We start from the raw sequence: 12,499 nt of genomic DNA on the forward strand, positions 1-12,499 counted from the left end.
TTCGATGCTCTACCACTGAGCTACCACGACAGCTTTTCCCCGGCCACTTTATTGGGTTTATATGTGAATTAAACGTGGGAGTGTCAGTCAGCGCCACCAGTACCCATGGCGGCGAAAGTAGCACACGCTTTTGAGCCTATATGGCGTCACGTAGCACGTGAACTTATTACGAGTTGTCAGCTGACCAATAGTCCCTCGTATACAACCTAAAGGCGCTAAGTCTGCCAGTACGAAACCCACGTTAAAGAATTAAGGAAAGAAGTGTATACTAAAGGGCTCGTTTTTTTCTGTGTTTTACACAATATTAGTGAGATCCAACAGACAATAATGCCAAGGAAAGTATAGGGGAAGACATTTGACCGAATGGTAATGTAAATATGAAGAAAAGTGGGTGAAAAGATAACTTGCCGTGGGCAGGATCCGAACCTGCGACCTTCGAATGACGCGTTCAATGCTCTACCACTGAGCTACCGCGACAGCTATCCCCCGGCCACTTTATTGGGTTTATATGTGAATTAAACGTGGGAGTATCAGTCAGCGCCACCAGTAGCCATGGCGGCGAGTGTAGTACACTCTTTTGAGCCTATATGGCGTCACGTAGCACGTGAACCTATTACGAGTTGTCAGCTGACCAATAGTCCCTCGTATACAACCTAAAGGCGCTAAGTCTGCCAGTATGAGACTTTCGTTAATGAATTAAGGAAAGAGGTGCATACTTATGGGCTCGTTTTTTCTGTGTTTTAAACAATATAACGAGATCTAACAGACAATGATGCCAAGGAAAATATAGGGGAAGACATTAGACCGAATGGTAATGTAAATATGAAGAAAAGTGGGTGAAAAGATAACTTGCCGTGGGCAGGATCCGAACCTGCGACTTTCGAATGACGCGTTCAATGCTCTGCCACTGCGCTACCACGACAGCCCTCACCCAGCCACTTTATTGGGTTTTATATGTGAATTAAACGTGGGAGTTTCAGTCAGCGCCACCAGTAGCCGTGGTGGCGAGTGTAGCACACTTTTTTGAGCCTATTTGGCGTCACGTAGCACGTGAACTTATTACGAGTTGTCAGCTGACCAATAGTCCCTCGTATACAACCTAAAGGCGCTAAGTCTGCCAGTACGAAACCCACGTTAATGAATTAAGGAAAGAAGTGTATATTTAAGGGCTCGTTTTTTCTGTGTTTTACACAATAATAATGAGATCAAACAGACAATAACGCCAAGGAAAGTATAGGGGAAGACATTAGACCGAATGGTAATGTAAATATGAAGAAAAGTGGCTGGAAAGATAACTTGCCGTGGGCAGGATCCGAACCTGCGACCTTCGAATGACGCGTTCAAGGCTCTACCACTGAGCTACCATGACAGCTATCTCCCGGCCACTTTATTGGGTTTATATCTGAATTAAACGTGGGAGTGTCAGTCAGCGCCACCAGTAGCCTTGGCGCCGAGTGTAGCACACTCTTTAGAGCCTATTTGGCGTCACGTAGCACGTGAACTTATTACGAGTTGTCAGCTGACTTATAGTCCCTCGTATACAACCTAAAGGCGCAGAATATGCCAGTACGAGACCTTCGTTAATGAATTAAGGAAAGAAGTGTATGCTTAAGGGCTCGTTTTTTCTGTGGTTTAAACAATATAACGAGATCTAACAGACAATAATGCCAAGGAAAGTATAGGGCAAGACATTAGACCGAATTGTAGTGTAAGTATGAAGAAAAGTGGGTGAAAAAATAACTTGCCGTGAGCAGGATCCGAACCTGCGACCTTCGAATGACGCGTTCAATGCTCTTCCACTGAGCTACCACGACAGCTATCCCCCGGCCGCTTTATTGGGTTTATATGTGAATTAAACGTGGGAGTGTCAGTCAGCGCCGCCAGTAGCCATGGCGGCGAGTGTAGCATACTCTTTTCAGCCTAATGTCTTCACGTAGCACGTGAACTTATTACGAGTTGTCAGCTGACCAATAGTCCCTCGTATACAACCTAAAGGCGCTAAGTGTGCCAGTACGAGACCTTCGTTAATGAATTAAGGAAAGAAGTGTATACTTATGGGCTCGTTTTTTCTGTGTTTTAAACATTAAAACGAGATCTAACTGACAATAATGCCAAGGAAATTATAGGGGAAGACATTAGACCGAATCGTAATTTAAATATGAAGAAAAGTGGGTGAAAAGATAACTTCCCGTGAGCAGGATCCGAACCTGCGACCTTCGAATGACGCGTTCAATGCTCTACCACTGAGCTACCACGACAGCCCTCACCCAGCCACTTTATTGGGTTTATATGTGAATTAAACGTGGGAGTTTCAGTCAGCGCCACCAGTAGCCATGGTCGCGAGTGTAGCACACTCTTTTGAGCCTATTTGGCGTCACGTAGCACGTGAACTTATTACGAGTTGTCAGCTGACCAATAGTCCCTCGTATACAACCTAAAGGCGCTAAGTCTGCCAGTACGAAACCCACGTTAATGAATTAAGGAAAGAAGTGTATACTTAAGGGCTCGTTTTTTCTGTGTTTTACACAATAATAATGAGATCCAACAGACAATAATGCCAAGGAAAGTATAGAGGAAGACATTAGATCGAATGGTAATGTAAATATGAAGAAAAGTGGGTGAAAAGATAACTTGCCGTGGGCAGGATCCGAACCTGCGACCTTCGAATAACGCGTTCGATGCTCTACCACTGAGCTACCACAGCAGCTATCCCCCGGCCACTTTATTGGGTTTATATGTGAATTAAACGTGGGAGTGTCAGTCAGCGCCACCAGTACCCATGGCGGCGAGTGTAGCACACTCTTTTGAGCCTATATGGCGTCACGTAGCACGTGAACTTATAACGAGTTGTCAGCTGACCAATAGTCCCTCGTATACAACCTAAAGGCGCTAAGTCTGCCAGTACGAAACCCACGTTAAAGAATTAAGGAAAGAAGTGTATACTTATGGGCTCGTTTTTTCTGTGTTTTAAACATTAAAACGAGATCTAACTGACAATAATGCCAAGGAAAGTATAGGGGAAGACATTAGACCGAATCGTAATTTAAATATGAAGAAAAGTGGGTGAAAAGATAACTTCCCGTGAGCAGGATCCGAACCTGCGACCTTCGAATGACGCGTTCTATGCTCTACCACTGAGCTACCACGACAGCCCTCACCCAGCCACTTTATTGGGTTTATAGGTGAATTAAACGTGGGAGTTTCAGTCAGCGCCACCAGTAGCCATGATGGCGAGTGTAGCACACTCTTTTGAGCCTATTTGGCGTCACGTAGCACGTGAACTATTTACTAGTTGGCAGCTGACCAATACTCCCTCGTATACAACCTAAAGGCGCTAAGTCTGCCAGTACGAGACCCTCGTTAATGAAATAAGGAAAGAAGTGTATACTAAAGGGCTTGTTTTTTCTGTGTTTTACACAATACTAATGAGATCCAACAGACAATAATGCCAAGGAAAATATAGGGGAAGACATTAGACCGAATGATAATGTAAATATGAAGAAAAGTGGGTGTAAAGATAACTTGCCGTGGGCAGGATCCGAACCTGCGACCTTCGAATGACGCGTTCGATGCTCTACCACTGAGCTACCACGACAGCTTTTCCCCGGCCACTTTATTGGGTTTATATGTGAATTAAACGTGGGAATGTCAGTCAGCGCCACCAGTACCCATGGCGGCGAGTGTAGCACACTCTTTTGAGCCTATATGGCGTCACGTAGCACGTGAACTTATTACGAGTTGTCAGCTGACCAATAGTCCCTCGTATACAACCTAAAGGCGCTAAGTCTGCCAGTATGAGACTTTCGTTAATGAATTAAGGAAAGAGGTGCATACTTATGGGCTCGTTTTTTCTGTGTTTTAAACAATATAACGAGATCTAACAGACAATGATGCCAAGGAAAATATAGGGGAAGACATTAGACCGAATGGTAATGTAAATATGAAGAAAAGTGGGTGAAAAGATAACTTGCCGTGGGCAGGATCCGAACCTGCGACTTTCGAATGACGCGTTCAATGCTCTGCCACTGCGCTACCACGACAGCCCTCACCCAGCCACTTTATTGGGTTTTATATGTGAATTAAACGTGGGAGTTTCAGTCAGCGCCACCAGTAGCCGTGGTGGCGAGTGTAGCACACTTTTTTGAGCCTATTTGGCGTCACGTAGCACGTGAACTTATTACGAGTTGTCAGCTGACCAATAGTCCCTCGTATACAACCTAAAGGCGCTAAGTCTGCCAGTACGAAACCCACGTTAATGAATTAAGGAAAGAAGTGTATATTTAAGGGCTCGTTTTTTCTGTGTTTTACACAATAATAATGAGATCAAACAGACAATAACGCCAAGGAAAGTATAGGGGAAGACATTAGACCGAATGGTAATGTAAATATGAAGAAAAGTGGCTGAAAAGATAACTTGCCGTGGGCAGGATCCGAACCTGCGACCTTCGAATGACGCGTTCAAGGCTCTACCACTGAGCTACCATGACAGCTATCTCCCGGCCACTTTATTGGGTTTATATCTGAATTAAACGTGGGAGTGTCAGTCAGCGCCACCAGTAGCCTTGGCGCCGAGTGTAGCACACTCTTTAGAGCCTATTTGGCGTCACGTAGCACGTGAACTTATTACGAGTTGTCAGCTGACTTATAGTCCCTCGTATACAACCTAAAGGCGCAGAATATGCCAGTACGAGACCTTCGTTAATGAATTAAGGAAAGAAGTGTATGCTTAAGGGCTCGTTTTTTCTGTGGTTTAAACAATATAACGAGATCTAACAGACAATAATGCCAAGGAAAGTATAGGGCAAGACATTAGACCGAATCGTAGTGTAAGTATGAAGAAAAGTGGGTGAAAAAATAACTTGCCGTGAGCAGGATCCGAACCTGCGACCTTCGAATGACGCGTTCAATGCTCTTCCACTGAGCTACCACGACAGCTATCCCCCGGCCGCTTTATTGGGTTCATATGTGAATTAAACGTGGGAGTGTCAGTCAGCGCCGCCAGTAGCCATGGCGGCGAGTGTAGCATACTCTTTTCAGCCTAATGTCTTCACGTAGCACGTGAACTTATTACGAGTTGTCAGCTGACCAATAGTCCCTCGTATACAACCTAAAGGCGCTAAGTGTGCCAGTACGAGACCTTCGTTAATGAATTAAGGAAAGAAGTGTATACTTATGGGCTCGTTTTTTCTGTGTTTTAAACATTAAAACGAGATCTAACTGACAATAATGCCAAGGAAAGTATAGGGGAAGACATTAGACCGAATCGTAATTTAAATATGAAGAAATGTGGGTGAAAAGATAACTTCCCGTGAGCAGGATCCGAACCTGCGACCTTCGAATGACGCGTTCAATGCTCTACCACTGAGCTACCACGACAGCCCTCACCCAGCCACTTTATTGGGTTTATATGTGAATTAAACGTGGGAGTTTCAGTCAGCGCCACCAGTAGCCATGGTCGCGAGTGTAGCACACTCTTTTGAGCCTATTTGGCGTCACGTAGCACGTGAACTTATTACGAGTTGTCAGCTGACCAATAGTCCCTCGTATACAACCTAAAGGCGCTAAGTCTGCCAGTACGAAACCCACGTTAATGAATTAAGGAAAGAAGTGTATACTTAAGGGCTCGTTTTTTCTGTGTTTTACACAATAATAATGAGATCCAACAGACAATAATGCCAAGGAAAGTATAGAGGAAGACATTAGATCGAATGGTAATGTAAATATGAAGAAAAGTGGGTGAAAAGATAACTTGCCGTGGGCAGGATCCGAACCTGCGACCTTCGAATAACGCGTTCGATGCTCTACCACTGAGCTACCACGGCAGCTATCCTCCGGCCACTTTATTGGGTTTATATGTGAATTAAACGTTGGAGTGTCAGTCAGCGCCACCAGTAGCCATGGCGGCGAGTGTAGCACACTCTTTTGAGCCTATATGGCGTCACGTAGCACGTGAACTTATTACGAGTTGTCAGCTGACCAATAGTCTCTCGTATACAACCTAAAGGCGCTAAGTCTGCCAGTACGAGACCTTCGTTAATGAATTAAGGAAAGAAGTGTATACTTATGGGCTCGTTTTTTCTGTGTTTTAAACATTAAAACGAGATCTAACTGACAATAATGCCAAGGAAAGTATAGGGGAAGACATTAGACCGAATCGTAATTTAAATATGAAGAAAAGTGGGTGAAAAGATAACTTCCCGTGAGCAGGATCCGAACCTGCGACCTTCGAATGACGCGTTCAATGCTCTACCACTGAGCTACCACGACAGCCCTCACCCAGCCACTTTATTGGGTTTATATGTGAATTAAACGTGGGAGTTTCAGTCAGCACCACCAGTAGCCATGGTGGCGAGTGTAGCACACTCTTTTGAGCCTATTTGGCGTCACGTAGCACGTAAACTTTTTACGAGTTGTCAGCTGACTAATAGTCCTTCGTATACAACCTAAAGGCGCTAAGTCTGCCAGTACGAAACCCACGTTAATGAATTAAGGAAAGAAGTGTATACTTAAGGGCTCGTTTTTTCTGTGTTTTACACAATATTAATGAGATCCAACCGACAATAATGCCAAGGAAAGTATAGGGGAAGATATTAGACCGAATGTTAATGTAAATATGAAGAAAAGTGGGTGAAAAGATAACTTGCCGTGGGCAGGATCCGAACCTGCGACCTTCGAATGACGCGTTAAATGCTCTACCACTGAGCTACCACGACAGCCCTCACCCAGCCAATTTATTCAGTTTATAAGGTAAATAAACGCGGGAGTTTCAGTCAGCGCCACCAGTAGCCATGGTGGCCAGTGTAGAGCACTCTTTTGAGCCTATTTGGCGTCACGTAGCACGTGAACTTATTACGAGTTGTCAGCTGACCAATAGTCCCTCGTATACAACCTAAAGGGGCGAAGTCTGCCAGTGCAAAACCCACGTTAATGAATTAAGGAAAGAAGTGTATACTAAAGGGCTCGTTTTTTCTGTGTTTTACACAATAATAATGAGATCCAATAGACAATAATGCCAAGGAAATTATAGGGGAAAACAATATACCAAATGGTAATGTAAATATGAAGAAAAGTGGGTGAAAAGATAACTTGCCGTGGGCAGGATCCAAACCTGCGACCTTCGAATGACACGTTCGATGCTCTACCACTGAGCTACCACGACAGCTATCCCCCGGCCACTTTATTGGGTTTATAAGTAAATTAAACGTGGGAGTGTCAGTCAGCGCCACCAGTAGCCATCGCGGCGAGTGTAGCACACTCTTTTGAGCCTATATGGCGTCACGTAGCACGTGAACTTCTTACGAGTTGTCAGCTGACCAATAGTCCCTCGTATACAACCTAAAGGCGCGAAGTCTGCCAGTGCAAAACCCACGTTAATGAATTAAGGAAAGAAGTGTGTACTAAAGGGCTCGTTTTTTCTGTGTTTTACAAAATAATAATGAGATCCAACAGACAATAATGCCAAGGAAATTATAGGGGAAGACATTATACCGAATGGTAATGTAAATATGAAGAAAAGTGGGTGAAAAGATAACTTGCCGTGGGCAGGATCCGAACCTGCGACTTTCGAATGACGCGTTCAATGCTCTGCCACTGCGCTACCACGACAGCCCTCACCCAGCCACTTTATTGGGTTTTATATGTGAATTAAACGTGGGAGTTTCAGTCAGCGCCACCAGTAGCCGTGGTGGCGAGTGTAGCACACTTTTTTGAGCCTATTTGGCGTCACGTAGCACGTGAACTTATTACGAGTTGTCAGCTGACCAATAGTCCCTCGTATACAACCTAAAGGCGCTAAGTCTGCCAGTACGAAACCCACGTTAATGAATTAAGGAAAGAAGTGTATACTTAAGGGCTCGTTTTTTCTGTGTTTTACACAATAATATTGAGATCCAACAGACAATAATGCCAAGGAAAGTATAGGGGAAGACATTAGACCGAATCGTAATGTAAATATGAAGAAAAGGGGGTGAAAAGATAACTTGCCGTGAGCAGGATCCGAACCTGCGACCTTCGAATGACGCGTTCAATGCTCTACCACTGAGCTACCACGACAGCCCTCACCCAGCCAGTTTATTGGGTTTATATGTGAATTAAACGTGGGAGTTTCAGTCAGCACCACCAGTAGCCATGGTGGCGAGTGTGGCACTCTCTTTTGAGCCTATTTGGCGTAACGTAGCACGTGAACTTATTACGAGTTGGCAGCTGACCAATACTCCCTCGTATACAACCTTAAGGCGCTAAGTCTGCCAGTACGAGACCCTCGTTAATGAAATAAGGAAAGAAGTGTATACTAAAGGGCTCGTTTTTTCTGTGTTTTACACAATAATAATGAGATCCGACAGACAATAATGCCAAGGAAAGTATAGGGGAAGATATTAGACCGAATGTTAATGTAAATATGAAGAAAAGTGGGTGAAAAGATAACTTGCCGTGGGCAGGAGCCGAACCTGCGACCTTCGAATTATGCGTTCGAAGCTCTACCACTGAGCTACCACGACAGCTATCCCCCCAGCTACTTTATTGGGTTTATATGTGAATTAAACGTGGGAGTGTCAGTCAGCGCCACCAGTAGCCATGGCGGCGAGTGTAGCACACTCTTTTGCGCCTATATGGCGTCACGTAGCACGTGAACTTATTACGAGTTGTCTGCTGACCAATAGTCCCTCGTATACAACCTCAAGGTGCTAAGTCTGCCAGTACGAGGCCTTCGTTAATGAATTAAGGAAAGAAGTGTATACTTATGGGCTTGTTTTTTCTGTGTTTTAAACAATATAACGAGATCTAACACACAATGATGCCAAGGAAAGTATAGGGGAAGACATTAGACCAAATGGTAATGTAAATATGAAGAAAAGTGGGTGAAAAGATAACTTGCCGTGGGCAGGATCCGAACCTGCGACCGTCCAATGACGCGTTCAATGCTCTACCACTGAGCTACCACGACAGCTATCCCCCGGCCACTTTATTGGGTTTATATGTGAATTAAACGTGGGAGTTTCAGTCAGCGCCACCAGTAGCCATGGTGGCGAGTGTAGCACACTCTTTTGAGCCTATTTGGCGTCACGTAGCACGTGAACTTATTACGAGTTGGCAGCTGACCAATACTCCCTCGTATACAACTTAAAGGCGCCAAGTCTGCCAGTACGAGACCCTCGTTAATGAATCAAAGAAAGAAGTGTATACTAAAGGGCTCGGTTTTTCTGTGTTTTACACAATATTAATGAGATCCAACAGACAATAATGCCAAGGAAATTATAGGGGAAGACATTAGGCCTAATGGTAATGTAAATATGAAGAAAAGTGGGTGAAAAGATAACTTTCCGTGGGCAGGATCCGAACCTGTGACCTTCGAATGACGCGTTCGAGGCTCTACCACTGAGCTACCATGACAGCTATCCCCCGGCCACTTTATTGGGTTTATATCTGAATTAAACGTGGGAGTGTCAGTCAGCGCCACCAGTAGCTATGGCGCCGAGTGTAGCACACTCTTTAGAGCCTATTTGGCGTCACGTAGCACGTGAACTTATTACGAGTTGTCAGCTGACTTATAGTCTCTCGTATACAACCTAAAGGCGCTAAGTATGCCAGTTCGAGACCTTCGTTAATGAATTAAGGAAAGAAGTGTATACTTAAGGGCTCGTTTTTTCTGTGGTTTAAACAATATAACGAGATCTAACAGACAATAATGCCAAGGAAAGTATAGGGGAAGACATTAGACCGAATTGTACTGTAAATATGAAGAAAAGGGGTGAAAAGATAACTTGCCGTGAGCAGGATCCGAACCTGCGATCTTCGAAAGACGCGTTCGATGCTCTACCACTGAGCTACCAGGACAGCTATCACCCAGCCACTTTATTGGGTTTATATCTGAATTAAACGTGGGAGTGTCAGTCAGCGCCACCAGTAGCCAAGGCGCCGAGTGTAGCACACTCTTTAGAGCCTATTTGGCGTCACGTAGCACGTGAACTTATTACGAGTTGTCAGCTGACTTATAGTCCCTCGTATACAACCTAAAAGCGCTAAGTCTGCCAGTACGAGACCCTCGTTAATGAATTAGGGAAAGAAGTGTATACTAAAGGGCTCGTTCTTTCTGTGTTTTACACAATATTAATGAGATCCAACTGACAATAATGCCAAGGAAAATATAGGGGAAGACATTAGACCGAATGTTAATGTAAACATGAAGAAAAGTGGGTGAAAAGATAACTTGCCGTGGGCAGGATCTGAACCTGCGACCTTCGAATGACGCGTTCGATGCTCTACCACTGAGCTACCACGACAGCTATCCCCCGGCCACTTTATTGGGTTTATAAGTGAATTAAACGTGGGAGTGTCAGTCAGCGCCACCAGTACCCATGGCGGCGAGTGTAGCACACTCTTTTGAGCCTATATGGCGTCACGTAGCACGTGAACTTATTACGAGTTGTCAGCTGACCAATAGTCCCTCGTATACAACCTAAAGGCGCTAAGTCTGCCAGTACGAAGCCCACGTTAAAGAATTAAGGAAAGAAGTGTATACTAAAGGGCTCGTTTTTTCTGTGTTTTACACAATATTAGTGAGATCCAACAGACAATAATGCCAAGGAAAGTATAGGGGAAGACATTTGACCGAATGGTAATGTAAATATGAAGAAAAGTGGGTGAAAAGATAACTTGCCGTGGGCAGGATCCGAATCTGCGACCTTCGAATGACGCGTTCAATGCTCTACCACTGAGCTACCGCGACAGCTATCCCCCGGCCACTTTATTGGGTTTATATGTGAATTAAACGTGGGAGTATCAGTCAGCACCACCAGTAGCCATGGCGGCGAGTGTAGTACACTCTTTTGAGCCTATATAGCGTCACGTAGCACGTGAACCTATTACGAGTTGTCAGCTGACCAATAGTCCCTCGTATACAACCTAAAGACGCTAAGTCTGCCAGTACGAGACTTTCGTTAATGAATTAAGGAAAGAGGTGCATACTCAAGGGCTCGTTTTTTCTGTGTTTTAAACAATATAACGAGATCTAACAGACAATGATGCCAAGAAAAGTATAGAGGAAGACATTAGACCGAATCGTAATGTAAATATGAAGAAAAGTGGGTGAAAAGATAACTGGCCGTGAGCAGGATCCGAACCTGCGACCTTCGAATGACGTGTTCGATGCTCTACCACTGAGCTACCGCGACAGCTATCCCCCGGCCACTTTATTGGGTTTATATGTGAATTAAACGTGGGAGTGTCAGTCAGCGCCACCAGTAGCCATGGCGGCGAGTGTAGCACACTCTTTTGAGCCTATATGGCGTCACGTAGCACGTGAACTTATTACGAGTTGTCTGCTGACCAATAGTCCCTCGTATACAACCTCAAGGTGCTATTTCTGCCAGTACGAGACCTTCGTTAATGAATTAAGGAAAGAAGTGTATACTTATGGGCTTGTTTTTTCTGTGTTTTAAACAATATAACGAGATCTAACACACAATAATGCCAAGGAAAGTATAGGGGAAGACATTAGACCGAATGGTAATGTAAATATGAAGAAAAGTGGCTGAAAAGATAACTTGCCGTGGGCAGGATCCGAACCTGCGACCTTCGAATGACGCGTTCAAGGCTCTACCACTGAGCTACCATGACAGCTATCTCCCGGCCACTTTATTGGGTTTATATCTGAATTAAACGTGGGAGTGTCAGTCAGCGCCACCAGTAGCCTTGGCGCCGAGTGTAGCACACTCTTTAGAGCCTATTTGGCGTCACGTAGCACGTGAACTTATTACGAGTTGTCAGCTGACTTATAGTCCCTCGTATACAACCTAAAGGCGCAGGATATGCCAGTACGAGACCTTCGTTAATGAATTAAGGAAAGAAGTGTATGCTTAAGGGCTCGTTTTTTCTGTGGTTTAAACAATATAACGAGATCTAACAGACAAAATGCCAAGGAAAGTATAGGGCAAGACATTAGACCGAATTGTAGTGTAAGTATGAAGAAAAGTGGGTGAAAAGATAACTTGCCGTGAGCAGGATCCGAACCTGCTTCCTTCGAATGACGCGTTCAATGCTCTTCCACTGAGCTACCACGACAGCTATCCCCAGGCCGCTTTATTGGGTTTATATGTGAATTAAACGTGGGAGTGTCAGTCAGCGCCACCAGTAGCCATGGCGGCGAGTGTAGCACACTCTTTTCAGCCTAATGTCTTCACGTAGCACGTGAACTTATTACGAGTTGTCAGCTGACCAATAGTCCCTCGTATACAACCTAAAGGCGCTAAGTCTGCCAGTACGAGACCTTCGTTAATGAATTAAGGAAAAAAGTGTATACTTATGAGCTCGTTTTTTCTGTGTTTTAAACATTAAAACGAGATCTAACTGACAATAATGCCAAGGAAAGTATAGGGGAAGACATTAGGCCTAATGGTAATGTAAATATGAAGAAAAGTGGGTGAAAAGATAACTTTCCGTGGGCAGGATCCGAACCTGTGACCTTCGAATGACGCGTTCGAGGCTCTACCACTGAGCTACC

General features: G+C 44.5%; 1 non-coding gene across 1 annotated transcript; it reads right to left on the reverse strand.

Annotated features, from left to right (window-relative positions):
* Nucleotides 1-7,087: 7,087 nt before the first annotated feature.
* Nucleotides 7,088-7,159, reverse strand: TRNAT-UGU (transfer RNA threonine (anticodon UGU)). Its single transcript has one exon. It is a non-coding gene; the product is annotated as a tRNA-Thr (tRNA).
* Between the last annotated feature and the right edge of the window lie 5,340 nt (nt 7,160-12,499).

This window comes from Rhipicephalus microplus, chromosome 5 (genome assembly GCF_043290135.1).
Source record: "Rhipicephalus microplus isolate Deutch F79 chromosome 5, USDA_Rmic, whole genome shotgun sequence".
Classification (NCBI taxonomy): domain Eukaryota; kingdom Metazoa; phylum Arthropoda; class Arachnida; order Ixodida; family Ixodidae; genus Rhipicephalus; species Rhipicephalus microplus.